The sequence below is a fragment of the Camelus dromedarius genome, unplaced genomic scaffold (assembly GCF_036321535.1).
Source record: "Camelus dromedarius isolate mCamDro1 unplaced genomic scaffold, mCamDro1.pat HAP1_SCAFFOLD_18, whole genome shotgun sequence".
Classification (NCBI taxonomy): domain Eukaryota; kingdom Metazoa; phylum Chordata; class Mammalia; order Artiodactyla; family Camelidae; genus Camelus; species Camelus dromedarius.
This window is the reverse complement of record NW_026989818.1, coordinates 368,765-382,346: the sequence shown is the minus strand read 5'-3', so window position 1 is coordinate 382,346 and position 13,582 is coordinate 368,765. Positions and strand designations below refer to the sequence as shown.

General features: G+C 41.3%; 1 long non-coding RNA gene across 1 annotated transcript; it reads left to right on the top strand.

The window, feature by feature from the left end:
* The first annotated feature begins 8,994 nt into the window (after positions 1-8,994).
* LOC135320855 (uncharacterized) lies at positions 8,995-11,960 on the top strand. Its single transcript, XR_010380205.1, has 3 exons — positions 8,995-9,231; positions 9,804-9,943; positions 11,737-11,960. It is a non-coding gene; the product is annotated as an uncharacterized LOC135320855 (long non-coding RNA).
* The last annotated feature ends 1,622 nt before the right edge of the window (positions 11,961-13,582 follow it).

Here is a 13,582-nt window from a genome sequence, read left to right as displayed (position 1 = left end):
AGGGGTGTAGTGATTTGACTTGGGTTTGCGTGCACGCGCTGCCACTGAGCCACGTGAGCCTGAGTCAGTTTGTTCTGAGTTTCTCCCTCGTCTGTGAGATGGGGATGCTCGTATATGCTTTGCAGAATTGTGAGAATCAGAAATTATGTAAATTGTTTAGCACAGTGGGAATGTCAAAGGGCTCATAAAGTTTAGCTCCTGTTTTGTATGAAGCCATCATTTTACAGTCTTTGGCAATTACTAAGAAACAGGAAAATAAGAAAAGCTGGTTTTATGATGAAAGATATTTGAGGAGGTTCCATAGTTCCTATACCCATAATTTAGCATCAGCAAAGTCAGGACCGTTACACAGTCGCCCTGAACCAATGTTAAGCCACAGAATTTTTTGGTACTTCATATATATTGGGGCTTAAGTGGACCCAATACTTATACACATGTTTTCTCCAGCAGCCAACTGAGAGATGACACAGAAGAACAGACAGGCGATAAATGTCTCCTTTATTACTGATGAAGCCACGTTCTCCATGAAATTCAGGGCTGTGGGAAAATGCGTGTCATGATACTGTGTCCCAGAATTAGAGACTCACGCAGTCCCAGTTAGCTCTGGGCCACAGCGAGCCTTCCCTTAAGATGATCTGCCCCATCCTGCACAGGGCTGCCCTGCCATGGAGCTGAGCATCCCGGGTGCTTCCCAAGGGTGGCCAACACTGGAGGGAAAGGAAAGGTTTCATATGCCCTGCTTGTCTCTCCGGACTCACACCTCAATCTGTTATTGTGAAGAGTGCTAGCCGTTGGCCAGGGGTCAGGGGTGTGTAGGGGGAAGCACTCTCCATGGACCAGAGGAGTGTGGAGGAGGCATCCCTTCTCTCAGTTTAAACAGGTGGTGGGATGCAAGAGAAGGGTGCTCCCCAAGAGTTTATAAGAGGGGAAATAAGGATTTCCTTTGGGACTCAGACTAGCCATGAAACACAGAAAATGATTAGTAGGGAGACTTGTAAATCACTTTCTTATTAAATTCACATTTGTTGAGCACCAAAAATGTGCTACATTCTTTTCTGAGCGTTTTACAGAAAGGAATCCTTCAATCTTCACAACAAGTGAGTAAGGGAGATTTGATTGTTATCCCAGGTTTACAATGTGGAAATTGAGGCACGGAGAGAGTAAGTAAGTTGGCCAAGGTCACAGAGCTAGTAAGTGGCAGAGCTGGTATTTAAACCCTGGCTGTCTGGTTTCCAGGCTCCCAGGGATGGGCTTTGGGTGTTTAGAGGTATCTGCATCTCTGGATCTCTGTACCTCTGTGCATCACTTAGCCCAGAAAGGACAGGGAAAGGAGAGTTACACAGGTGCTCACAGTCGTGTCTCAGCCACTGTCCACGGACAGTGCACCGTGATTGGCGTTAAATGTCTTCTGGGCAGCAGATCTGTTCGGATAACAGAAATTTAGTCCATTGAGTTAATCTAGAAACCCTTCCTGCTCTGCTTCTGTCCACGCTTGCCATGTGACTGCCTGCCCGTGATTGGGCCGTTGAGGAGAATCTGTACTCATAGTTGAACTCTGATATTTCAGTCTGGTTCGTAGTTTCACATCTCCTGTTACATTAATAAATTCAATTTCTGGTTTTCTTGCATCAGTCTCTCATGAGTTTGGTTAATGTGACATCAGTCCATGGGAGCCCAGGGTTGCTGACGGTATATTTTCTGAGCACGTTGTGGCACTTCTACCCGTGCGGACCTGGGTGGAAGATTTCCGCCTTCCGCACTGATTTCCCCGAACAGCAGGGTCCTCTCCCACCCCCGGATGTGAGGCTGGGAGCTCTCAGAGTAGGCCAGTCAGAGGCCAAGTCCACCAATCAGAAAATGATGAAGTCCTTGGAAGTGGGTTTAATAGAAAAAAAGGGCTTCCAGGTAGTCCGATGGGCTGTTCGAGTCCATTTGGTGAAAAGCTATCCACTGTTTCTGGTTGAGCTGCTTCTTTGCTGTTGAAAAGTCTGGATTACATGGAGGGATTTTAAAAAGCAGAAAGGTGTGATTTCATGTGGTACATCCACACCAGTGAGAAGTGATGGATGACCGCCTGTGTGAGGCATAGACAGAGTCTTACAAACTTCATAAAACAGCTTTAAAAGCTCTGCCATCTGAGTGCACTTCATATGGGGTCCAATTCATGACTGGGCATGCTGAGAGGGCAAATAATTGATAATGGCAGAAAGGACACGGAGGCATCAAAAAGGTCTCAGTCATGTTCCCTGTTTAAAGGATGTGGCACAATGTAATATATTTGAGCTGGTTCTTCACTGAACAGTTTTGAGTGTTTTCTGGGACTCCCCAGTGCACCAAGGTTCCGTGCAGCTGGGTGTCCCCTCAGTGCAGCTCTGTCAGCGCTCATCCTGGGCTGACGTGGTGTCACGGGGAGCAGGACGGTCAGCGTCCCCGGCTCCTCCGATCTCCGTTTCTTCATCCGCAATGCTGGGTTTCTCTTCGGTGTCTACTTAGTAGGGTTGCTGAGAATCACACGTGATGGTTGTCAGGGGCGATTTGTGGTTGTCTCTGTCATTGTCATATAGTGAATATTTGATAGAAACTCTTGTTTTCTATTAAAATTATGGCTCCTAGATTGCAGTGGTTTTTAGTCTGCATTTACTCTTTTTATAAATTTATTCTTATTTTTAAATAAGCACTTATTTTTATTTATTTTTATGAAGGTACTGGGGACTGAAGCCAGCACATTGTGCATGCTAAGCAGGTGTTCTACAACTGAGTAATACAGACCCTCCTTGTCTGAACTTAAAAATAAATATTTCAATACACAAAATAGCTCTTAAACACCATCATGGGACCTATTTTCTGTATAGACAATTGAATACATATGCTATTTCAATAAGAATAAATGTTGTTGGGACATACTTTCTGAATCTGTTTACGTGTTTAAAAACGATCATAGGTAGTGATAAACACGAGTCTTGAATCCACTACTTAGGGTCTGTTTTGCCATCATGGGAAATTATATTCTACAGAGAAGGCTAACTGGGTCTCGTTGATATTTGGATGATTTAGCAGATGATGAAGGCTTTCAAAAGCTGACAGTTTTGTATTTTAAACTAACTACAAAGTTATCTTCTATAAATTGGAAGTCCTCAGCTTGTGAATTGCCCAGTAATTCAGTGTGTACATGTCTGTGTCTCTGTGAACGTTTGTGTGTGTGTGTGTGTGATTTCAGGAAGGTAGAAATAAGTTCCATATAGCCTTCTGATACCTTTCTCTTCCAGTTCAAGGTGTAGGCATATATTTATACAAATAAATTGATACTCTTTTGTCATTTGGCATATTGGTGGGAATAAAAGGTTCTCATACTTGTTTCAGAAGGGTTGGGGAGAATGAGCTTAGAAAATAGGAGGAGATAGAGGCAGGAAGGTTCTTTACTCTTTGTGCAGGATGAGAAACAGTAGCTTTTCTTTTTTCTACTAAAGCAAACTGGCACTGAATTGTAACATACTATTACTCAGAATTGCTTTTCTGATCAGATACGAGTGCCTCAGATTTTTCAAGGCAACATGAATGATGAAATGTGTTTTAGCAGTTATCTTTAAATGTAGTTTTATTTTTTAAGTAAAAGGCTATATCCTGTTCTTTCTTCCAGCGTTACAAGAAGTTCCCATTGATCCAGGTACATGATAATTGTGCATAGTTTCTTCGGGTTATTGTTTTGTTTTTTTTTTAAGTGCTTGTTTCATTGTGGTGTGAATGAATGTTTAAAATTTCTGGATTTTGATGTTTAGAACATGCTGATTTATCAGAACTGTTAAAAAACTGATTGCTGTTTGGTCCTCGTTTGGTGGGGCAACCTATTGATTTCTGTTGTCTGTTAAAGAGGGAAATTCTTCCTCTAGCCTGTAGATCATTAAGTGAATGGTTTGCAGTGTGCCTTTAAAATTCTTTGAATGCATTGAGCATGTTTGTCCAGTGAATTTTGAATTGACTCATAGTAATGCCTTTGTTTGATTCTGTGGCTTTTGCTCCTCTCCACATGAATTTGAATTCTCTGTTGCATTTTGTATACATGTTCTTAACAGGGGAAGAAATTTTGCATTTTTTACATAGGTGGGTTTTCCTATCCCCTCTGAATGCCTTCTGTAATTGATACAGCGAAAATCTGTTATTGCAGTGCTTAATTATTTCATAAACTATTTTTTGGCTTAATCAGAAACAATGACAAAGAATGATAATAAAAAACATGAAAACCTTCCTTCCTTTGAAGAATAGAAATGAGGTGGTCAGGCTCACGCGTGCTTTGTACCTGACACCCTTACTTTCATGTCATTGTGTATCATGATTCGGAGATGGAGTTGCTTCAGGTTTGTAGATTTTTGTTTTAACATTTGTGTTGAATTCATTCTCTAGGCTGATGTTTCCTGTTGCGTTTGTGGAAAGTGTAGATGAAGGGAAACAGATGCTACGTTTTGTATTCAGGAGGCCTGAGTTGCTGAAGAGAATAGAGTAGAGGGTGGGCTGAGGAACAGAGTGACACTCCCTCACCTCCAGGCTGAAATTGATGAACAATGAAATCAATTAGGTGTATCGGTATTTATTTGACCAATAGAAGTCAGAGGGCCCAGACTGTCTAGTTATGCGCAATGGAAAATACTGAATTCACCTGCAGAATTAGGTGATTTACCAAGTAGAAGCAGCTTAGAGCAATCAGAAAAATCAGTTCTATGATGAGATATAAAAAGAATATAATATCTATTATTTCTGAAACTTTTCTATGTTAAGTTGTGTAGAGCTAAAATTAAGTTCCAAGCACCAGGAGATAAGAGTCTGGGTGGTTCTGTGGGATCGTTATTCAGGGATGTGTCTAGACCCTGCTGGAATGGCCGAAGCTGGCAGGAAAAGACCCAGAGCCAGGATTTGTCATCCTAGGGTGTCCTCCATAATGGTTCCATGTGATAGCCCATGATTGGGTTAACAAATTTAACAGACACCAGACGCATGTCAACTTTAAGAAGAAAAAGTGTGCTTAGTAACTGCTTTCGAGCAAGCACCTGTGCATCCTCACTCCTGTCTCCTTGCCATAAAAAGCAGAGACAATGCCTTGCTTGCATATTTGAGGTTTTAGATAGCACTCTGTTCATTGCACAGCAATGACCCAGGCCCTCAGCTATAAATGCTGGGCGTGCGTGCTGTTAGATAGTCTATTATCCCCAAAACACGGACCTGGCTGGACTGGTGGTCTGCTTTGTAATGAATATCTAAAGAATTTATCTTGTTCCCCTCTCCCCATGACTCCCCTAAAGGTAAACTAAGCCTTTTTACTCATTGTGGATTCTACAATCTCTGTCTCATCCTGTCTTTCCCCAAGTTCCTGTTTACTATCACACAACTGTTAAAGACTATTTTCTTTGATTATACACAATAAATATGGGAGCATTTGAGAGGCTCGTGGAGTTGGCTCCCTACTCCCTCTCGCTTTCTTTCCTTTTTCCACAGTCTTGAGTCATTCATTCCATGTCCGTAAGACTTCTGCCAGCCAGAACCCACAGTTCCAGGTGAGAACGATGCAGACTTTATCTCTCCTACCCGAGGGAGAGCGAGAAGAGAATTGAGATCTGCTCCCCCATGGTCCCTTCCTGCCCCAGGGCCACTCCAGTTCACCTGCAGCCTTCTGGCCTCTGCTCTCAGGGCCTCTGTCCCAAGACTGACATCAGCCTTTTTTTCCCTTGTCAATATTTCCTGTGCCTTTCAGAAGTTGGTCTCTTCTCTGCAATTCCACCCTGGCAGATGTGATGGTGGTCAGCGTGCTGGTGGGCAGTCATTTGGGGACTCCCAGGAGCCATTCTGATTCTCCTGAGTCTCTCATTCGGGGTTACAAAACTGTCGAGAACCGGAGGAAGCCCATTCACGTGAGGTCAACACAGTATTACATCACTTTCATTTTATTTTTGAATTATCAGTGGAGAAATTATTTGTAACAAACTGTTCCAGATTTTCGGCCGCCTGCTTTCCTCATCACCACTTCCTTGCTGGCTCTGGTGCTTGTTTAAAGAACCAGGTTTCTTCTCTGGTCATTTCTAGCAGCTGGGCTTGCCGAATCCTTGATCTGCATTTGAAGCAGAATGCTTCTTCGTGATGTCAAACTGATTTTCCTTGTCATGTCTTAATATTTTGTGTACACTCAGCAACTGTTTCAAGTGAAATGCTCTTGTCCAATTTCGGTTAACTCACATTTGCTGAACTCCTGCTTTCATGCTGAGGGCAGTTTCTTCTTCCTGTAATAAAATTTAGCAATTTACATTTACTATGGGAATGTACTGGCCCGAGGTGCTTTTGTTCTTAACAGTTTTAATAACAATTCACCCATTAAAATGTACAGTGGTTTTTACTCTATGCCCAGAATTGTGCATCCCTTTCAATCTTAGAACATTTTCATCCCCCCAACAGGAAGCTCCTTATGCATAAGCAGACATCCCCATCTTCCCCATCCTCCCACAGCCCCAGGGAGCCACTTTTCTCTCTCTGTGGGTTTGCCTCTGCTGGAAATTTCATGTAAATCGAGTTACTTCATGTAAGTGGAAGCATCTATTGTGACTGACTTCTTTCACACTGAGTAACGTTTTCAATATTTGTCCACGTTGTGGCCTGGGTCAGTACTCTATGCTTTGCTATTGCTGAATAATATTCCTCTGTATGGCTGGGCCCCTCTGTTTACCCATTCATCACGTGATAGACATTTGTGTTGTTTCTGCTTTTTGGCTGTGATGAGTAATGGCACCGTGAATATTCCTGTAGGAGTTTTAATGTGAACATTTGTTTTCAGTTCTCTTACGTGTGTGCCCAGGAAGCAAAATTGCCTGGTTATTCAGAAACCAAATGTTCAACTCTCTAAGGACCTGCCAGGCGTTTTTCCAAAGTGGCCAGACTGTGTTGCATCCTCACCAGCAACGGCTGCGACCTCTGCATCTTCTGTGTCCTCATTAGTGCTTGTTACTCTTTTGTTGATTATAACCTATTGTAGTGAATGTGAAGCAGTTTCTCCTAGTGGTTTTGACTTGATTTCCCTTACAGCTAATGATATTGAACATCGTTTCGTTGTGCTTATTGGTCATTTGTATATTTTTCTTGAAAAATGTTTTTCAGATCCTCTATTTATTTTTTAATTGAGTTGCCTTTTTATTGTTGAGTTGTAGGAGGTTCTTTTTGTTTTTGTTTTGTTTGTTTGTTTTTTTTTTTTTCGTAGATACAAATTCCTTATGAGATAAATGATTTGAAAAAAATTTCTGCTGTGTGTTGTTTTTTCACTTTCTGGATGGTGTCCTTTGAAGCAAAGTTTTAAAATTTGATGAACTCCAATTTATCTCTGTTTTCTTTTTCCTTGTGCTTTTGGGGTAATATTTAATATCTGAGGTATTTTATTTAAACTTTTATATATAAAATAACTTAATTATTAGGACCGTTCTAGGAGACGGGTACTGTTGTTGTCCCCAGTCTATGGATAGGAGACTGGGATGCAGAAAATTTCACTGACTTATCAGTGTCAAAGCTACCCAGTGCTGTGGGAGTTCAGACCCTCATGTTTGTCCCCAGCATCTGTGCTCTTCACCACCATGCTCCACTCCTTCCTGGAATCGTTAATGAAAAAGTCTTTACTTTTTTGATTTCTTGTTAGTTTTTGTTTTTCTCATTGGGGCCTCATCTCCTCATTTTCCTTAAAGAGATCAGCGTAGGTTTATTTTAGGTCTCATGTGGGCAGAAGCATTGCTATCAGTTAACTTCATTATTACTCACTCCCCAGTGATGGCTGTTGCTAATTGACCTAATGAAGTCTTGCTTTAGTCTTTCCTTCTCATGACACTAACAACAGAGTCATGACTTACAGAATGCTTAAAGAAGAAAGTACTTGATTGATTTTATTTTGCTACCTAATCAAACCAATCAAATAAAAACCCCAGAGTTGACACAGACGGTAAGCCCTCCAGAATAGGGTCACTGTCTTCCTTGTGTTTCATTTGTTTGGTCACAGTGTCTGGATAGTGCCTTGCTGTCCAGCAGATTTGTTAGGATACAGTGCTCGTGAATCATTGTAAGGACAGAATGTGCTGTTCATTTCACGAGGGAAAAGTTAATATAGAAATACTGCTCAGATCTATTTTAAAATTAAGCTTGGAATTTTGAGAAGAGTTCAAGAAACCATACAAAGATCTTTTTCACTAATTTTAGATCTATCTTAGACACATTATGGTTACATAGCAGAGTACCTTATCAAGTAGATTTGACAAGAGGTGTGTATTATTGATTATTTGTTTTAGTTGAAATATTCTACCTGGGATAAAATATTCAGTGCCCATAAATGAACAAATATGTTTGTATTTCTATGCAACATGGGAGCAGACTTCATATGTTTCTATATAATATATATGACTGTGTGTTTTAATCTGTCTGTCAGTGTTTTTATAGTTTTTCAGCAATGTTGTAACTTTAGAATTCTTCTAAGAAAATCACCCCAGATTCTAGTGCAGTTTGTACTGTGTATCCTGTCTTATGCGTGGGATTCCACTGTCCCCACAGGGAGGAATTTCCTCTTCTATTGAGTTAGTATCAGAGTTAAAGGAACTGTGATTTCTAGGCCTTTGCTCTCCATGTGTTTGCAGTTGGCTGTCAATCGCGATTTTCCCTTTCTTGAGTTTTCATTGTTCAATTAGAATTTTTGAAAATAACTATTAATATGTTGCATCGGTCTCCCTAGAAACTTGATGTGTTTGTGCTTTTCAGTTTTCAATTTATGAAAAATGTAAATACACACTTGTTTTTAAGTAGTCCTTTTTCACTAGATATTTGGTTACCTCTTTATAGTTAAAATACTTTTTCCCAATGAATGAATCGGTGTGCATGTTTTAAAAGATACCTTACTTTTTATTTTTCTTATTGTAACAGTTATATTCATTGTAGAGAATTTAGAAAATACGGATAAACACAGTAATAACTTCACAATGGCCTCTAATCTCACCTAGACATACAGTTGTAAGGTTTGAAATTGAGAATTACAAGTCCTCTCACATTGTTCTTCTTTTTCAAGTACGTTTTGGTTACTGAGACCTCGAATTCCCATATGAATTGTAGCAGCAGCTAGTCAGTTTCTGCAGAGGAGCCCGCAGGGATTGTGATCGAGACCACGTTGAATATACGGATCTTTCTGGGGAGCACTGCCATTCCAAGAGCGCTGTCTTCTGATCCAGCAATGTGCGTGATTTGTCTGTCCAGGTATTTAGGTTTTGTTTAATTTTTTTTAACAATGCTTTGAGTTTACAGATTTATTTTACTTTTTTTTTTTTTTGCCTTTATACTGAGGACAAGTGTGCCAAGTACCGGGATCAGAAGTGTATTTGAGCCCCGCCACTTGCTGCCACCATGGTCGCTGTGCTCTTGCTTCACCCGCTCTACCATCTTGCACAGAATAGGACCTCAGTAACTCTCTCTCTCGAATGATTATATGCTTGTTGGATGATGCTTGAGAGTCCGTGTGATGATTTTTTTCCCCAGCCTTTCCCCACTTCTTTACTATGCCCTTTCTCTTCCTTTCCTCCAGTCTGGGTTTCAGTTTACCTGTGGCATTGATTTTTCTTGTCTGTAGACACTTCCTTTCACTGGTTCACGATAATTTTACATGTGGGCTGTGGAAACTTGCTAGATGTCAAGAAAGAGCCAATCCATTGCATGCTAGTATTTTTAGAGTGCATTATTGTTTTATCGATTGAAATTAAATCAGGGTGACCCCCTGAGCCCTCCCGTGAGCTGTTTTTGCCTTCCTACAGGTGATAATGCTCTGGTTGCTGAATGTGCCCTTTCCCCAGACTTGGTTTTGGAGTTAAGTCACCATCAGTGGAGCCCTCTCTTTAAAAGATGAAGAAAACATTTGCTCCTTCTCCCTGGTTGGGGACTTGGATGAGATGAGGTAACAGATAAAGAATGGAACCCAACCTCATTCTAACACCCGCTCGTTCCGTTCCTTTCTCCACGGAAAAAGAGTACAATTCAACACTATAAAGATTGATTGTGAGCAAATGAGATAGACAGGACAACCGATCATTTATTAAATATACTTTCATGCCAGAAACAAATGTATTATACACAGAAAAAGCACACAAAGCACGGTAGTACCGTGATTATAAACGTGGGTCCGAGTTCGAGTCCTGCTCTGGAGTGACCAGTCCTGTGAGATGGAGAACTGGTAGGTCGGCTTAGCCTCTCCTGGGCTTGTTTTCTGTCCTGCAGAGATGGGGCTCGCTAGCCGTCTCTCCCCCGTAGAGGTGCTGTAGGGTGCAAATGATGCACGTGGGCAGCCCGAGAACAGCTGCTCGTTACTCGTAAGTGCAGGAGAGCATAGCTTTTGTGGTGAAGGCTTTATAACAGCCCTGTGTAGACTCTCAGTGCTCCGAAGGGATGCCTTGTGGTTTGGAGATGGGATTCTCATTTCTGTAAATACCCAAGGATTGTGTAATTGGGCCCTGCTGATTTGAATCTATTCTTTAGAAAGTACATGTTGTAGATATATTTTTCAAGCATGCATGCTTTTTTCTTTTATTATTTATAGTTCTACCCTCTCATCTCTTGGTGTGACTTTTCATGGAATCCAGGAAACAGCCCTAAGCCACCTGCCTCTTCACACGACTCCGTGGCGGTTTTCTTCCCTGACTAGAAGAGGGTTCTGCATAGGGAATTTTCTTTGTTCCCCTTTTCTTGGAGTCTCTCTGTCTGTCTGCCCACCTCTCACCTGTCCAACTGTCCATTTCTCTACCCACTCATTCTTCTGACTTGTTCCAAAAAGCATTTCAGGCAGCTTACAGAAGAACAGATACCAAATAAACAGGTGAGAAAATGGGGCCAAGTTCAGACAGTGAGGCTAGGAGGCGAGCCTGTGTGAGGGTGGCAGGCATGAGAGACACGCGTCTGCCCTGTGACTTATAAGATCGACAGCAAGAGTGTGCCTGATGCTCCCAGCAGACACAGGTTAACAGGGTTTGTGGGAGATGCTCACTGGCTGTGAAATAAATAAGTGGCTGAGGAGAAGCCCAGCCTTTCCAGCTACTAAGGCTTAGGAGAATATTTTGAGTGTCTTCAACATCAGAGTATTTCATCTTTTCTTTTGTCAGAGTTCTACATATAGTTGGTTACATTCTCTACCTGGAAATTTCTACAAAATTTCTTCCCACGTGAGTCCCATGACTCGGGAATGGGGTGGTTCTGCTCATTGACGGGGGTTGGCCAGAAACCGAAAATGACATCTTCAAAGGAGCCTGGGATTTGTCAGTTATGTTTTGTCAGTACTGTAGAGTTCAAAAAATGCTTTCACAGTATCTCTCCATCTGAGGCGGCAGCGTGCTCTCTTACCAGCATCAGGAGCTCAGGGCCACGGAATGGTGGGGGCTGACTGCATTGCCATCAAGACAGCTGAGCTAGTCACTGCAGGTGTGGTTCTTTTACGTAAGGCCTTTCATGTTCTTTACTTGAATGTTTCAACAGGGAGTTAATTAACTGAGTCAATTAACATTTAATAAATATGATGCTTTGTTGAAAAGACAGTTATAGACAGGATATAAGCTCTGAAGCCTTTAAAAACGGTTTCATTACTGAAATTTCAGTAGGGGAGATACACAGTTTATCTTATTTATGCCTGTCTTTTAAAGTAACAAAGAAACAAGACAGAAAAGGCAGAGGATGGTTTCTGTTCTTCCTTTCTGCTTGCAGGTGCCCTCACCTCCAGTAGCATCCATCCAGACACCGGAACTGACACTGGCCGTGCTCAGAACTGCCTCAGCCCTGAAGACACAACTGACAAATAGAAGGGGGCCACGCCCTGTTACAGCAGGTGCTCTCACTTTGTGGATCCTTATGTAACTGAGCGGTGTTAATCAGGATTGCCCGTTCTACATTGTGTGGCGCTGCTGCGGTGTCTGCTAGTTACTTGTTACTGTAAGTATTCATGTATTATTCCCCACTGCGTGGTACTACACGTCTAAAAATGCTTTTTTCAGATGAAAAATAATGTGCATTTAATATAATATGTCTGAAAAAGGGGGCAAAAGTGTCTATCCTGGTCCCGCTACTCAGAGATAATAATTAACAATTTAACATTTATTTTCTGTTCTTTTCGTCAGTGTGTATCATCTCTGTCATAAAAACCAGTGAGCACTCTATCCCTGTTTACTGTTCGGAGACCTCCATTTTCCATTCGGCTTATTACATGTTTTTCTACAATATTCTATCTCCCCTGGCATGATTTTTAAAGACCAGTGTAGCATTCTGTCTTATGGAGACATCGTCCATTTTACTTCGGACTTAAATAAACATTTAAATTCCAAGTATACTTAACTGAAATACTGAAAAGAGAACTGTGGTGGTACAGGAAGGCCCCTAACTCCCTTCCCATTATTTCCTGAGAGTAAAAGCTGTTGAAAATTTGGTATATATATTTCATGACTTTTATGCCTATGAGATACATATATATATACACATATGAGAAATCAATGTATAGGTGTGTGTATATATGCTTTATTTAAAAATGAGACCATACTATATGTTTTTCTGCAGCTCGCTTTATTCATTCAGGGGTATGTCATGGACGTCCTCCCACTCCAGACTCACCCCGCCCTTTCAGATAGATTGGAGGGGTCTCCTGATGTGCGGGTGTCGTCTCTTGTCCACGGACACATTTGGTGGAAGAGTGCTGTGGACAAGGCCCTGGACCACAGCGAAACGCCGGCACCCTCAGTGCCCGCAGCTCGCCTTGATTTACCGCATCATTGTCTTGATGGTGGACAGTTAAGTTTTCTCCATTTTCCACTGTCAGAAAGAATGTTTGAGTTGCATCCTTCTTGTACAGACATTCCTGTGATCTTGTATGTGTATTCCTTTAGTTAAGGCTTCTGGAAATTTAGTCCCTGGATGTGACATTTACATTCATCACAGACTCCTTTCAACTGACTAGAAATTCCTTCTCCATTGGGGAATGAAAAAATGCACAATTACTTATGTAACCAATTCTCTATCGCTGGATATGATTTCACTTCAGTTTTTCTTCCCACCTTTGTAAACAGTGCTGTGTAAATGCCCTGATGGGTACATCTTTTTGGACTGATTTTTTTTTCCTAAAGGAAACGATTCCTAAAGTGGAGTTGAGTCAGTGTGTATGTACGTTTTTCAGAGCTTACAAATCCATTGATATGTCATCCTCTGAAAAAGTCGCTCATGATTTGTTCTCCCACAGATGGACACTAGCTAGAATATCTTAAAAATATTTGCCAATATGATAAGCAAAAGTGCTTTTTCATTGTTTTTGTTTGCATTTGATGACCAGTGAAGTTTTGAGCATTTTTCACTCATTAGCCATTTGACTTTTTTAAAATGAATGATTCCTTTTGTCCTTTGCCCACATTTAAGTAAGGGAGCTTCTTGTTGCTTTGTGACAGCTTTTTGTATGTTATGAAAATTAACTTCGTGAATTCATCAACATGTATCACAGAGCTTTTTCTTGTCATTTCTTTCCTTTCATTTTGTTCAGGAAGTTTTCTGATTTTTGTTGTGGCTCAAACTA